At 39.6% G+C, this 13,935-nt stretch overlaps 1 protein-coding gene and 1 long non-coding RNA gene across 2 annotated transcripts in view; one reads left to right on the top strand and one right to left on the bottom strand.

Annotated features, from left to right (window-relative positions):
• The window catches only part of XKR4 (XK related 4), a 399,847-nt gene that overhangs the window by 28,656 nt on the left and 357,256 nt on the right, over nt 1–13,935 (bottom strand). The gene's annotated exons all lie outside the window — the stretch shown is intronic.
• LOC124228200 (uncharacterized) overlaps nt 1–13,935 on the top strand; it is an 87,838-nt gene that overhangs the window by 37,674 nt on the left and 36,229 nt on the right. The window contains exon 2 of the long non-coding RNA XR_006885658.1: nt 1,175–1,254. This is a non-coding gene — a long non-coding RNA (uncharacterized LOC124228200). The remainder of the gene's footprint in view (nt 1–1,174; nt 1,255–13,935) is intronic.

The following is a 13,935-nucleotide window of genomic DNA, read 5'->3' as shown; positions in this document are numbered from 1 at the left end:
GTCACCTGTGCAGTCAGATTCTGTACAGTCAACCCAGAGATGGCTTGACCTTTCATTCTGTTGTTTATTAACCAATAATAACAAAAACTACATGATTTATTGTGTTTCTTATGTGCCAGACACTTTTCTAAGAGCTTTATAAACTATAGCTCCTTTAATTCTTACAATAAGCTTGTGAGGTGCTATTAGGTGCTATTATCATCACCATTGTAGGGATGAGAAGACTGAATCCTAGCGGGTGGACAAGCTGGCCCAATAAACTCTGCCAAGTATTGTCTGTTGACATAGCCTCATACTTGGTGTTTTATATTCTTCCCTAAACCGCTGTGGCTGGAAACCTGCAAACTTCATTTTCCAGACTCTTTACTTAGCTGGGGCCCATGGGAGGCAATGCTAGGTACTCATGACTAATTAAATGTGGGAAGAAAATAGAAACTACCTTGTCTTCAGCAGAGGCAGGTGACTGCAGACTACTGCAGTAGTTGCCAGCAGTTGTAGTACCACTGGAAGGTGAGCATCGACTCCCACAGAGGCATTAACTGGCAAAACCCCAGGCCTTCTGGAACCTACAGGCCGTATGAGGGCAGAGGAGTGTGGGCTCAGATGAGTGTTACCTCCTTCCAGGATGATATGGCTGTCTGCAGATTCTGATCTCTGGAGACCACCAACTTTCCCATCTTTTGCTCCTTCAGCCCCAAGATTTTGTTTCTTAATGCCCTAATTTAAATAACTTTCTGCTTGGGATACCTAGAGGGGTTTGTAGTTTCCAAAATGAACCATTATATCCATTTGGCTATATTATCTTCCTGAGCCCACTTCTCATGGTCTAAGTGTGGACACATTGCACCTTTTTGCTAATCTCAAAGAGCTGTTGTTGGCATATTCACCATTGCCCTGCTACTGAGGGTCCCATATGCCCTGTCTGTACCACAGCTTTTTAAGGCTATGCTGGCACAGTGCTCACAGATTCACAGTGCCCCTATGTCAACAGAATGACTTCTGATGTTATAGCTGCAAGTTTGACAAAGTCATGTGAAATATTTAAAGTCCAACTGAATATCAGTATATCATCTGTAAGACTTGAGACTGAAAAAGTGCAGAACACCATAGGATTTAAAGGTCTTCTAAGACATAAAGACATATATCTACATATCTCTATCTATCTATCTTTTAGGAATGAAAAAATGCAAATTCTGATTAATTGATCAACCTGAGTGGGAGTTGTGGACTTCTGTGAATACACTGAAGAATTAGGTAATGTGTTTACCTTGAATCCATGGATTTGGGTCAAGTGGCACTTCTAGTGAGTTATGGCATCGTTGGTATAGTGATTATAAATAGGACTCAGTGAGTCTCCTCAGCACTGCCAAGATGAACACCATGTTATGGTTAAGATATATTCAGTTAAACTGGAATGGCAATTGTCTTCCTTAGTGGATGGGACTCTTTCAAACAGGATTAAGTATAACAATGGTTAGGAGAAGTAAAATCATGGCATTAGTATTTTGGGGTTAAGAAGGACTAAGTGCATACGTAGCGTTTAACGTACCAGCAATATTTAAGAAAATATAGCCTATTGGAAAGACAGTCTTACAACTTAAGGAAGTTTATAAAACCTTGACAGACCACCTAGTACTGGATTTTCCCTGTTGCCATAAACAACTAGAAACTTGGACAAAATATATCAGACAACTGTTTCAGGTGCTGAACAACAGGCAGCACAAGACTGTATGCTACATAGACGGGAAACAAAGCAGGTGAGACCAACAGTTTCCCTGGATTTTGCCTGGAGGCACTTTCTAAACTATGGCATAAGAAGGGGAACTCAAGTAGAGCACTGCTCTGACAGACGGATATCAATATTCAGGAAAGCAGAGATGGCTGAAATTTGTGGGGAAGAATACTGGACGTGAGGCTGGCCCCATGGCTGAGTGGTTAAGTTCACGCACTTGCTTCACCAGCCCAGGGTTTCGCCAGTTCAGATCCTGGGCACAGACCTAGCACTGCTCATCAGGCAATGCTGAGGTGGCCTCTCACATAGCACAACCAGAAGGACCTACAACTAGGATATACAACTGTGTACTGGGGGGCTTTGGGGAAAAGAAGAAAAACAACAAAGATTGGCAACAGATGTTAGCTCACGTGCTAATCTTTAAAAAAAAAAAAAGGAATACTGGAGAGAAGTGAATGATGTAGAGAAAGAGCTCTGGAAATCTGCATAGCATCTCCTTGAGTTTTTTGCTGAATATTAAGCCACACGTGCATAAGTCCAGCAACAATAGACTACTGGGGAGCTGTAAGCTGAACAATTCTCAGAGCTTACATAGGGCTGGGAGACCTTATGTTCTGACCAGCCAGAAATAAAAGACCTGGGGCTGGTCCTGTGGCCAAGTGGTAAATTTGCATGCTCCGCTTTGGCGGCCCAGAGTTTTGCCGATTTGGATCCTGGGCATGGACACGGCATGGCTTGTCAAGCCATGCTGAGGCAGCATCCCACGTAGCACAACCAGAGGGACCTACAAGCAGAATATACAACTATATACTGGGGGCCTTTGGGGAGAAAAAGAAGAAGAAAAAGAAAAAAAGATTGGCAACAGATGTTAGCTCAGGTGCCAATCTAAAAAGAAAACAAATAAAAGACCTGACTGAACACTTGGGGCCTTAAGAAAAGACCCCATAAAGACCAGGCCTTAAAAAATATGACTAAATAGCCCTAGAGTAATGGGTACTCCAGACTTGGCTTAACAATGCCTATAAACAAGTCCCCAAAGCATTAGGCCTATCCATAAGTAAATTAATTGCTTGTCAGGTCAAAATTCAACACTCCACAAAAGAAGACAACAAAATTCAGATTCACAATATCCAGCATCCAATAAAAAAAAGTCATGTAAAGATGCAGAAGAATATGACCCATATCCATGAGAAAAACCAGCCTATAGAAACAGAACCTGAAATGACAACAATCATGGAATTAACAGACAAGAACTTAAAAAGTGCTATTATAAATTTGCTCAAGAATGTAGAAGAAAAACATGAACCTGATAAAGAAAGAAATGGAAGATATAAAAAAAAAACCCAAATGAAACTTTAGAGATGAAAAATACATTGTCAGAAATAAAAAATACAGTGGATAGTATTAACAGACTATTAGGCCTCAGAAGATAAAAATCAGTAAGCTTGAATACAAAACAACAGAAACCATCTAAACTGAAGCACAGAGAGAGAAAAGGCTGAAAATAACCAAAAACAACAGTCTCAGTGACCTATGAAACAATAGAAAGCTGTCTATCATATGTGTCAGAAAAGGGTAGAAGACAGAAAAAATATTAGAAAGTATCATAGCTGAACAATTTCCAAATTTGGTTAAGCTGTAAACCAAGAATCTCAATAAATCACAGGCAGGATAAACACCCCCCAACACACCCCTACACATTCCCCAAAGCACTTTATAGTCAAATTGCTGAAAAGCTGTCATAAAGAACAAAATCTTAAAAGCAGCCAGAGACAAAAGACATGTTATACGCACAGGATCAGAGATTGGATGACTGTGGACTGTGAAAACAACACAAGCCAAAAGACAATGGAGCAGCATCTCTAAAGTGCTGAAAGAACAAAAAGGCACCTGACAAACCAGCATTCTATATCCAGAGGAAATGTCCTTCCAAAATGAAGGCAAAATAAAGACATTTCAAAGAAAGAAAAGCTGAGAAAATTTGTCACCAGTAGACTGGCACTATAAGCATTAGGATAAAGGGAAGGAAACTACCAAAGCAAAGACAATCTTATCACTCTAACTACAAACTCATAACACAAGTTGGAACAAGAAGTGAAAATAATAATTTAGGAGGGGAAGAGCAAAGGGACTAAATTAGTCTAGGCCAAGTAAGTAAGAGACCACCAGAGAATAAACTATATTATACACGAGATTCTAAATACAAACTTCAGGGTAGACACTAAACTAAATAACAGAACAGAGACAAAAAACATAAATAAGCAAAAATCTAAGAAACCCAGCATAAGAAATTGCAGTATCAAATGGGTAGGATAAAGCACACAGGAAGAGAAAAGCAGGAAAGCCAGATAATGAGCAACAGATTGACAGCTTTAAGTCCACATGCATCAATAATCACTCTCAATGTAAACGGATTGAACTCTCCAATAAAAAGACACAGAGTGGCAAAATGGATTAAAGAACAAGATCCAACAATTTGTTGCCTCCAGGAAACACACCTCTCAGCCCCAAGGACAAACACAGGCTCAGAGTGAAGGGGTGGAGGACAATACTTCAAGCTAATAGCAAGGAAAAAAAGCAGGTGTTGCAATTCTTATATCAGACAAAGTGGATTTCAAAATAAGACAGGTAAAGAGAGACACACAGGGACAATATATAATGATCAAAGGGACACTTCATCAAGAGGAAATAACACTTATAAATATCTATGCACCCAACATAGGAGCACCAAGGTTCATAAAGCAACTATTAACAGACCTAAAGGAAGATGTTAAAAACAACACAATAATAGTAGGGGACCTCAACACCCCACTCACATCAATGGACAGATCATCCAGACAGAAAATCAACAAAGAAATAGTGGAGCTAAATGAAAAACTAAAACAACTGGTTTTAATAGACATATTTATATCACTTCATCCTAAAAAAGCAGAATACACATTCTTCTCAAGTGCACATGGAACATTCTCAAGGATAGACCATATGTTGGGAAACAAGGCAAGGCTCTACAAATTTAAAAAAATTGAAATAATAACAAGCATCTTCTCTGATCATAATGCTATTAGGCTAGAAATTAATTACAAGAAAAAAGCTGAGAAAGGCACAAAGATGTGGAGACTAAACAATACGCTACTGAACAAGCAATGGATCATTGAAGAAATTAGAGAAGAAATCAAAAAACACCTGGAAACTAATGAAAATGATAACATGCCATACCAACTCATATGGGATACAGCAAAAGCCGTATTAAGAGGAAAATTCATCACAATACAGGCACATCTTAACAAACAAGAAAAATCCCAAATAAGCAATACTAAACTACACCTAACTGAACTAGAGAAAGAAGAACAAATAAAGCCCAAAGTCAGCAGAAGAAGAGAAATAATAAAAATCAGAGCAGAAATAAGTACTATTGAAACGAAAAAGGTGGTAGAAAGGATCAATGAAACAAAGAGCTGGTTCTTTGAGAAGATAAATAAAATTGACAAACCCCTAGCCAGACTTACAAAGAAAAAAAGGGAGAAAGGGCAAATGAACAAAATCAGAAATGAAAGAGGAGAAATAACAACAGACTCTGCAGAAATACAATGGATTATAAGAGAATATTATGAAAAACTCTATGCTAACAGAATGGATAACCTAGAGGAAATGGATAAATTCTTGGACTCCTACAATCTCCCAAAGCTCACTTAAGAAGAAGCAGACAATTTGAACAGACCAATCACAAGGAAAGAGATTGAAACAGCAATCAAAAACATCCCAAAGAATAAAACCCCAGGACCAGATGGCTTCCCTGGGGAATTCTACCAAACTTTCAGAGAGGATTTAATACCTATCCTTTTCAAGCTATTCCAAAAAATTAGGGAGGATGGAACACTTCCTAACACATTCTATGAGGCCAACATCACGCTGATACCAAAGCCAGACAAGGATGCCACGAAAAAAGAGAACTACAGGCCAATATCACTGATTAACATAGATGTAAAAATTCTAAACAAAATTTTGGCCACCAGAATTCAGCGATTCATCAAAAGGATCATACGTCATGATCAAGTGGGATTCATACCAGGGACACAGGGATGGTTCAACATCCGCAAATCAATCAACATGATACACCACATCAACAAACTGAGGAATAAAAACCACATGATCATCTCAATAGATGCAGAGAAAGCATTTGACAAGATCCAACAGCCATTTATGATAAAAACTCTGAACAAAATGGGCATAGAAGGGAACTACCTCAGCATAATAAAGGCCATATATGACAAGCCCACAGCCAACATCATACTCAATGGGCAAAAACTGAACGCCATCCCCCTGAAAACAGGAACGAGAAAAGGATGCCCTCTATCACCACTCTTATTTAACATAGTACTGGAGGTCCTGGCCAGAGCAATCAGGCAAGATAAAGGAATAAAAGGAATCCAAATAGGGAGGGAAGAAGTGAAACTTTCGCTTTTTGCAGATGACATGATCTTATATATAGAAAACCCCAAAGAATCCATTGGAAAACTCTTAGAAGTAATCAAAAACTACAGCGAAGTTGCAGGGTATAAAATCAATTTGCATAAATCAGTAGCATTTCTATATTCTAACAATGAACTAACAGAAAAAGAACTCAAGAACACAATACCATTCACAATTGCAACAAAAAGAATAAAATACCTTGGGGTAAATTTAACTAAGGAAGTGAAGGACCTATATAATGAAAATTACAAGGCCTTTCTGAGAGAATTGGATGACGACATAAGGAGATGGAAAGACATTCCATGTATATGGATTGGAAGAATAAACATAGTTAAAATGTCCGTTCTACCTAAAGCAATCTACAGATTCAACGCCATCCCAATCAGAATCCCAATGACATTCTTTACAGAACTAGAACAAAGAATCCTAAAATTTATATGGGGCAATAAAAGACCCCGAATTGCTAAAGCAATCCTGAGAAAAAAGAACAAAACGGGAGGCATCACAATCCCTGACTTCAAAACTTACTACAAAACTACAGTAATCAAAACAGCATGGTACTGGTACAAAAACAGGTGCACAGATCAATGGAACAGAATTGAAAACCCAGAAATAAAACCACACATCTATGGACAGCTTATCTTCAACAAAGGAGCTGAGTGCATACAATGGAGAAAAGAAAGTCTTTTCAACAAATGGTGCTGGGAAAACTGGAAAGCCATATGTAAAAGAATGAAAATTGACCATTCTTTTTCACCATTCACCAAAACAAACTCAAAATGGATCAAAGACCTAAAGGTGAGACCTGAAACCATAAGGCTTCTAGAAGAAAACGTAGGCAGTACACTCTTTGACATCAGTATTAAAAGGATCTTTTCGGACACCATGTCTTCTCAGAGAAGGGAAACAATAGAAAGAATAAACAAATGGGACTTCATCAGACTAAAGAGCTTTTTCAAGGTGAAGGAAAACAGGATTGAAACAAAAAAACAAACCACTAACTGGGAAAAAATATTTGCAAGCCATATATCTGACAAAGGCTTAATATCCATAATATATAAAGAACTCTCACAACTCAACAACAAAAAATCAAACAACCCAATCAAAAAATGGGCTGGAGACATGAACAGACATTTCTCCAAAGAAGATATACTGATGGCCAATAGGCACATGAAAAGATGCTCATCATTGCTGATCATCAGGGAAATGCAAATCAAAACTACACTAAGATATCACCTTACACCCATTAGAATGACAAAAATATCTAAATCTAATAGTAACAAATGTTGGAGAGGCTGTGGAGAGAATGGAACCCTCATACACTGCTGGTGGGAATGCAAACTGGTGCAGCCACTATGGAAAACAGTATGGAGATTCCTCAAAAAATTAAAAACAGAACTACCATATGATCCAGCCATTCCACTACTGGGTATCTATCCAAAGAGCTTGAAGTCAGCATTTCCAAAAGTCCTATGCACCCCAATGTTCATTGCAACATTATTTACAATAGCCAAGACATGGAAGCAACCTAAGTGCCCATCAACAGATGAATGGATAAAGAAGTTGTGGTATATATATATATATATACAATGGAATACTACTCAGCTGCAAAACAGAACAAAATCATCCCATTTGCAACAACATGGATGGACCTTGAGGGAATTATGTTAAGTGAAATAAGACAGTTAGAGAAGGATAACCTCTGTATGACTCCACTCATATGAGGAATTTAAAAATGTGGACAAAGAGAATAGATTAGTGGCTACCAGGAGAAAGGTGGGGTGGGGGGTGGGCACAAAGGGTGAAACGGTGCACCTACAACACGAATGACAAACATTAATGTACAACTGAAATCACACAAGATTGTAACCTATCATTAACTCAATTAAAAAAAAAGAAATTTTAAAGCAAGCTTAGGTTGTGGGGAAATAATACTGGCTGCAAACTTGGCTTGACACAAAGTGACGAAGAGTGCCAGAAATGGTAAATATTTGAGTAAACATAAAATACTTCTCCTCATTTTAAATTTATTTAAAGATAACCAATTGTTTAGACAAAAATGCGTACAATATATTGCAAGGTTTATAACATATGTAGAAGTAAATGCATGATGACAATAGCACAGAGACTGGGAGGGAGTAACTGGAAGTACACTATTGTAAGGTTTTTGTGCATCACAGAGTGGAATAAAGGTAGATGGTGATAAGTTAAAGATGCACATGTAACCAATTTAATGTGTAATTGATTTTGACTTGATTTTTATGTTGAAAGTAAGTTTATGCAATCTAAAATAACATAGATTATTGTATTCATAAGTGATAGAGTTCTAGGAATTATTTGAAAATTTTTGAATGTCTGATCAATGAAGTAAAAAAAGAAAATATATTAAGTGCATGGATCTAGTTTTGAAATATTTGATGCATCATCATTATTTTATTCTTTTCTTTTTCTTGTTTTAATTTTTTTTTTCTGAGGAAGATTAGCCCTGAGCTAACATCTGCCACCAATCCTCCTCTTTTTGCAGAGGAAGATTAGCCCTGAGCTAACATCTGTGCACATCTTCCTCTATTTTATATGTGGGACACCTGCCATAGCATGGCTTGACAAGTGGTGTGTAGGTCCACACCGGGGTCCCAGTGGGTGAACTCCGGGCCTCCAAAGCAGAATGTGTGAACTTAACCACTGTGCCACCAGACTAGCCTCTATTCTTTTCTTTTTAAAGAAGTGTTAGACTGAGGTTTAGAGAGGTTAACCGACTGACTTAAATTAACACAATATGAAGAGCCAAGACTTCATTCCTATTGTTATTTTTAAACATAATTCTCCAAGGTTTTTGTTTTGCAAAAATATCTCCATGTCTTATTACAAGCGTTGTTCTTAAAAGATCCAAGTACTTGAAACCATCTTTTGTGGGAAAGTCAATAAGTAGTTTTTGAGAGGATGGCACTGTTACTGGTAAGTTATATCTCTTAAAAAGTTAATAGATTTTATCTTCTAGAACAGTTTTAGATTTACAGAAAAATTGAGTGGAAAGTCCAGGGAGTTCTCACACCGGCCCCCCCCCCCCCCCCCGCAACGTTTCCCTTGTTATTAATTTCTTGTAGTAGTATCAACATTTTCCATAATTGATGAGCCAATATTGATAGATTATTATTAACTAAAGTCCATAGTTTATATTGTGGCTCACAGTTGGTGGTGTACCTTCCATGAGTTGTGACAAATGTTTCACGACATGTATCCACCATTTCAGTATCAGACAGAATAGTTTCACTGCTCTGAAAATTCCCTGTGCTCCACCTTTCATCCCTGCCCCTCTGTCCCTGGAAATCACTGATCTTCCTACTGTCTGCACTGTTTTGCCTTTCCCAGATGCCCTATAGTTGGAATCATACAGTATGTAGCCTTTTTCAGATTGGCTTCTTTCACTTAGTAATTTGCATTTAAGATTCCTCCATGTCTTTTCATGGCTTGAGAGCTCATTTCTTTTAGCACTGAATAGTATTTCGTTGTCTGGATGTACCACAGTTTATCTCGTCATCTACTGAAGGTCATTTTAGTTGCTTCTGAGGTTTGGCAATTATGAATAAAGCTGCTATAAACACCTGTGGGCAGGTTTTTGTGTGGCTATAAATTTTCAATCTATTTGGTGAATACCTAGGAGTGTGATTGCTGGATCATTTGATAAGACTATGTTTAGCTTTGTAATGAACTGCCAAAGCGTCCTCCAAAGTGGCCGTACTATTTTGCATTCCTTCTGTAATGAACGAGCATTCCTACTGCTCCACATCCTCACCAGCATTTGGTGTTGTCAGTGTTCTGGATTTTGGCCATTCTAAGGATGTGTGGTTGGTAATTCATTGTTTACATGGTTTTTTAAACGTTCTTTACTTACGTGTTACAAACCATATGATAGGATCATGCTCCTGAGTTATTAACTCAGGTTAGCAACTTCTGCTTCACCCGCAGAGGCAGGATTGTTGTAGAAGAAGAATGGGAACTCAAAGGAAATGGCCAAGGACCCTGCGCGGGGGTAGGGTGAGGGAGGGTGGGTGGGGGTTGTGCTGAGTGAGAGCTGAGGCCACTGGGTCTTGGAGAAACCTGTGTGAGAGGGTGGTCGATGGTCACCTGAAAACACCTCTTCTCTCGGTTCAGACCAGTGTGGCACAGACCCGCCCAGCCAGATGGGTTTGTGTGCAATTAGAAAATAGGCCATTTCCGTCTTTCCTCCCTGCAGCTTCTCACGAGCTCTGACCTGCTTTCTCTGCTTGCCCACTCTAGTTGATGGCACCCATTCCAGAGCAGGACAGTAGTTTGTTTTTCTGACTCAGTGCTTCTTTTTGCTCAGCTCCTGGGGCTACAGCAGCAGCCAGCTCCTTCCCTGTGCCCCAGGGGCTGGCTGACCAGCTAGAGGGAGAGAAACCACAGGGAATACAGTGACGAGCTTGTAGCCAATGGGAAGGAAATATTTTTCACAGCTTTAACTAATAAATTCTAAACATCCTGGCTGTCTGGTTTCACCCTACAAAGGCAATTATCCATAGGTTATATGGGTGCAGATACACTCTCTAACTGTTATTCTATTAATGCTTCTTAGCATTGTTCAGATTCTCTTGTGGGCTGGTAAACATCACTGTGCCCCGCACACCAGCAAGGATGTAACTGGGGGCTTCACAGAGTAGAGGAGAGACTTTGGGGTTTTTCTAGGGCCTCCCCTTGGCTCAAAGGACTCCAGAGGCTTTCGTTTCCTCTCCTCTTGAAGACCCTTTCAGCTCTGTCTGGAGATCCTTCTGAATCCACTTTCTGAACACTAAGTAAACCATTTGTTTGCTTATCCTAATCGTTGTGTGTACATTATTATTTATGTTTAAAGAGCTGGACAGTATTCATCCTTTGCGGCATCCCTGTGCTATTTCTTACCCCGTGCAGCCATCATCAGTTCTTTCCTCGTTTTGTCTGTTCAGTGTTAGTTCTTCTCTTCTCCTCTCCTCCCTTCTGCATCCAAGTGGGGAGGGTCTCTTTGTTCATTATCTTCATTCAGCATTTTGCTTCATTTGTTGATTCATTCATATATTTATCAAGTATTGAACTTCTGCTTTAGGCAAGGCATGTGTTAGGGGCTAAGAGAACACAGACTGATGTCAATTCTTGCCCTTGCAGGGTTTGCCAGCTTGTGAGGAGGCCCGAGGGGGGAAATTAATGATGATAATGAAAAGTGGTAATTGCCTCTGTGGACAGAAGTGGCGCTTCGAGGGCATGGAAAGTACTGTCTCTAGTTCCTAACTGGAACTAAGACTTCCTGGAGAGAAAAATGATTAAGTTCATACTCCAAAGATAAAAAGGGATAGCTAGGTGAAAAGAAGAGTCCTGGGAGAATGTACCAGGAACAGGGAACTGCTTGTGGGAAAAGCTGGACACAAAAGCATTAAGGACCGGAAAGAGGTTCGATGTGGCCAGATCATAGATTTTGGGAGGAGACAGTCATGACGTGGGGAGTGCAGGACCAAGGATGTAGGGCTTAGTAAACCATGCTGCTTGGGCTTTACTTTGAGAGTCATGGGGAGCCATTGAAGGGCTTTAAGGAGAACCGTGACATGATTGTCTTCGCGTTTTGGGAAGACTTACTATGGTGAGTAGATTAAAGTGGAACAAGAACATTTAAGAAGATGGTGCAATAATCTAGGGAACAGAAGAAGAACAAATTAGAAAAAAGACAGAAGGATGGAGAGGAGGTGATGGATTCCAGAGACGCTGAAATGAACTGGTGCCCTTGGTGATTAATTTGTTGTTAGGCGAGAGAGAGGAACCAAATACACTGCCTGTATTTTTGGGTTGGGAAACTGAATGGACAATGGTGCATTCACCTAGATAGGTGATAATTGAAAAAGACAGTTTTTAAAAAAAATTATAAACTTTATTTTTTAGAGCAGTTTAGGTTTACAGCAAAATTGAGAGGAAGGTACAGAGACTTTTAATATACCCGCTGTCTCCACCCATGCACAACCTCCTTCACCATCCACATCCCTCACCACAGTGGTACATTTGTTATAGTACAGAACCTACACTGACACATCATTATCACCCCAAACCCATAGTTTACATTAGGGTTCACCGTGGTGGTGTATATTCTATGGGTTTGGACAATGTATAACGACATGTGTCCACCACTGTAGTATCATATAGAATGGCTTTACTGCCCTAAAAAATCCTTTGTGCTCCACCTGTTCATCTCTCCCTCCTTGCAACCACTGATCTTTTTCCTATCTCCATAGTTTTGTCTTTTCCAGAGTGTCATGTCATTGGAATCATATAGTGTGTGACCTTTTCAGATTGGTTTCTTTCACTTAGTAACATGCATTTAAAGTTCCCCCATGTCTTTTCATGGTTTGATCACTTCTTTTTAGCCCTGAATAATATTCTGTTGCCTGGATGCACCATAGTTTATTTATCCATTCACCGACTGAAGGACATCTTGGTTTTTTCCAAGTTTTGGCAATTCTGAATAAAGCTGCCATAAACATTTGTGGTCAGGTGTTTTGTGAACATAAGTTTATTAACTCATTTGGGTAAATATCAAGGAGTGCGATTACCAGATTGTATGGTAAAGGTGTTTAGTTTTGTGAGAAACAGCCAAACTGACTTCCAAAGTGGCTGTACCATTTTGCATTCCCACCAGTGACACATGAGAGCTCCTGTTGCTCCACATCTTCACCAGCAATTGGTGCTGTCAGTGTTGTGGATTTTGGCCATTCTGATAGGTGTGTAGTGCTAAGTGTTATTTTACTTTGCATTTCTGTGGTGACATACAATGTGAGCATCTTTTCACATGCTTATTTCCTATCTGTATATCTTTTTTGGTGATGTGTCTGTTAAGGTCTTTTGCCTATTTTTAATCAGGCTGTTTGTTTGCCTATTATTGAGTTTTGAGAGTCCTTTATGTATTTTGGATAACAGTCCTTTCTCAGATATGTGTCTTTTTCAAATATTTTGTGCTGGTCTTTGGCTTGCCTTCTTATTCTCTTGATGTTCTTTTTCACAGAGCAGAAGTTTTAATTTTAATGAAGTCCAACTTATCAATTATTTATTTCATAGGTCGTGACTTTGGAGTTGAAGAGACAGTTTTGAGAGAAAGATGAGTTCAATCCTGCGCTTGTTGGATTTGAGCCCCTTTTGCACACTCACAAGAAGAGGCTCCCTTGGGTGCCCAGTTGGTTTTAGTACACTAAACTCAGCAGAAAGGTTTTGGCAGGTTCCTCAGGGGCTCGTCTTCTCCTAGCCCTGTCTCCTGGTGCTCACACGCCTGGGCGGAAGCTTAGTTCCTCCTAAAGGCACTGCAATCCATGTCACTGTCTCCCTTGGAGGTCTCCTCATGCTGCCACCAATGGTCTGCTCTTCAAAAGTAGCACAACAGCACTCAGAGAGACAGGAGAAAGCTGCTGTTTTCCTGGCATTCTGGGACCAGTTTTCAGAGTCTGCCATTCACGGAGCAAAAGCTTTCTATGTATACTGTTCTCAGGGGAGAAGCTTGGCTTTACAGTAAGAGATTCTTGGCTTTGGATCCCGAAAAAGGGTCTGGGAAATCTGGTTTTCAGTTGCAAAATGGCAAGTGAGAGAGAAATGGATTAATTTGGATTCTGACAAATAGTGCTTTGTTTTCTGCCTAAAACTGGGGGAAGACACCATGTCCCAGGCTGGTCACAGTGGAGTACAGACACCATGTCCCGGGCTGGTCACAG

Source organism: Equus quagga, chromosome 16, assembly GCF_021613505.1.
Source record: "Equus quagga isolate Etosha38 chromosome 16, UCLA_HA_Equagga_1.0, whole genome shotgun sequence".
Classification (NCBI taxonomy): Eukaryota; Metazoa; Chordata; class Mammalia; order Perissodactyla; family Equidae; genus Equus; species Equus quagga.
This window is presented reverse-complemented; position numbering and strand designations above follow the sequence as displayed.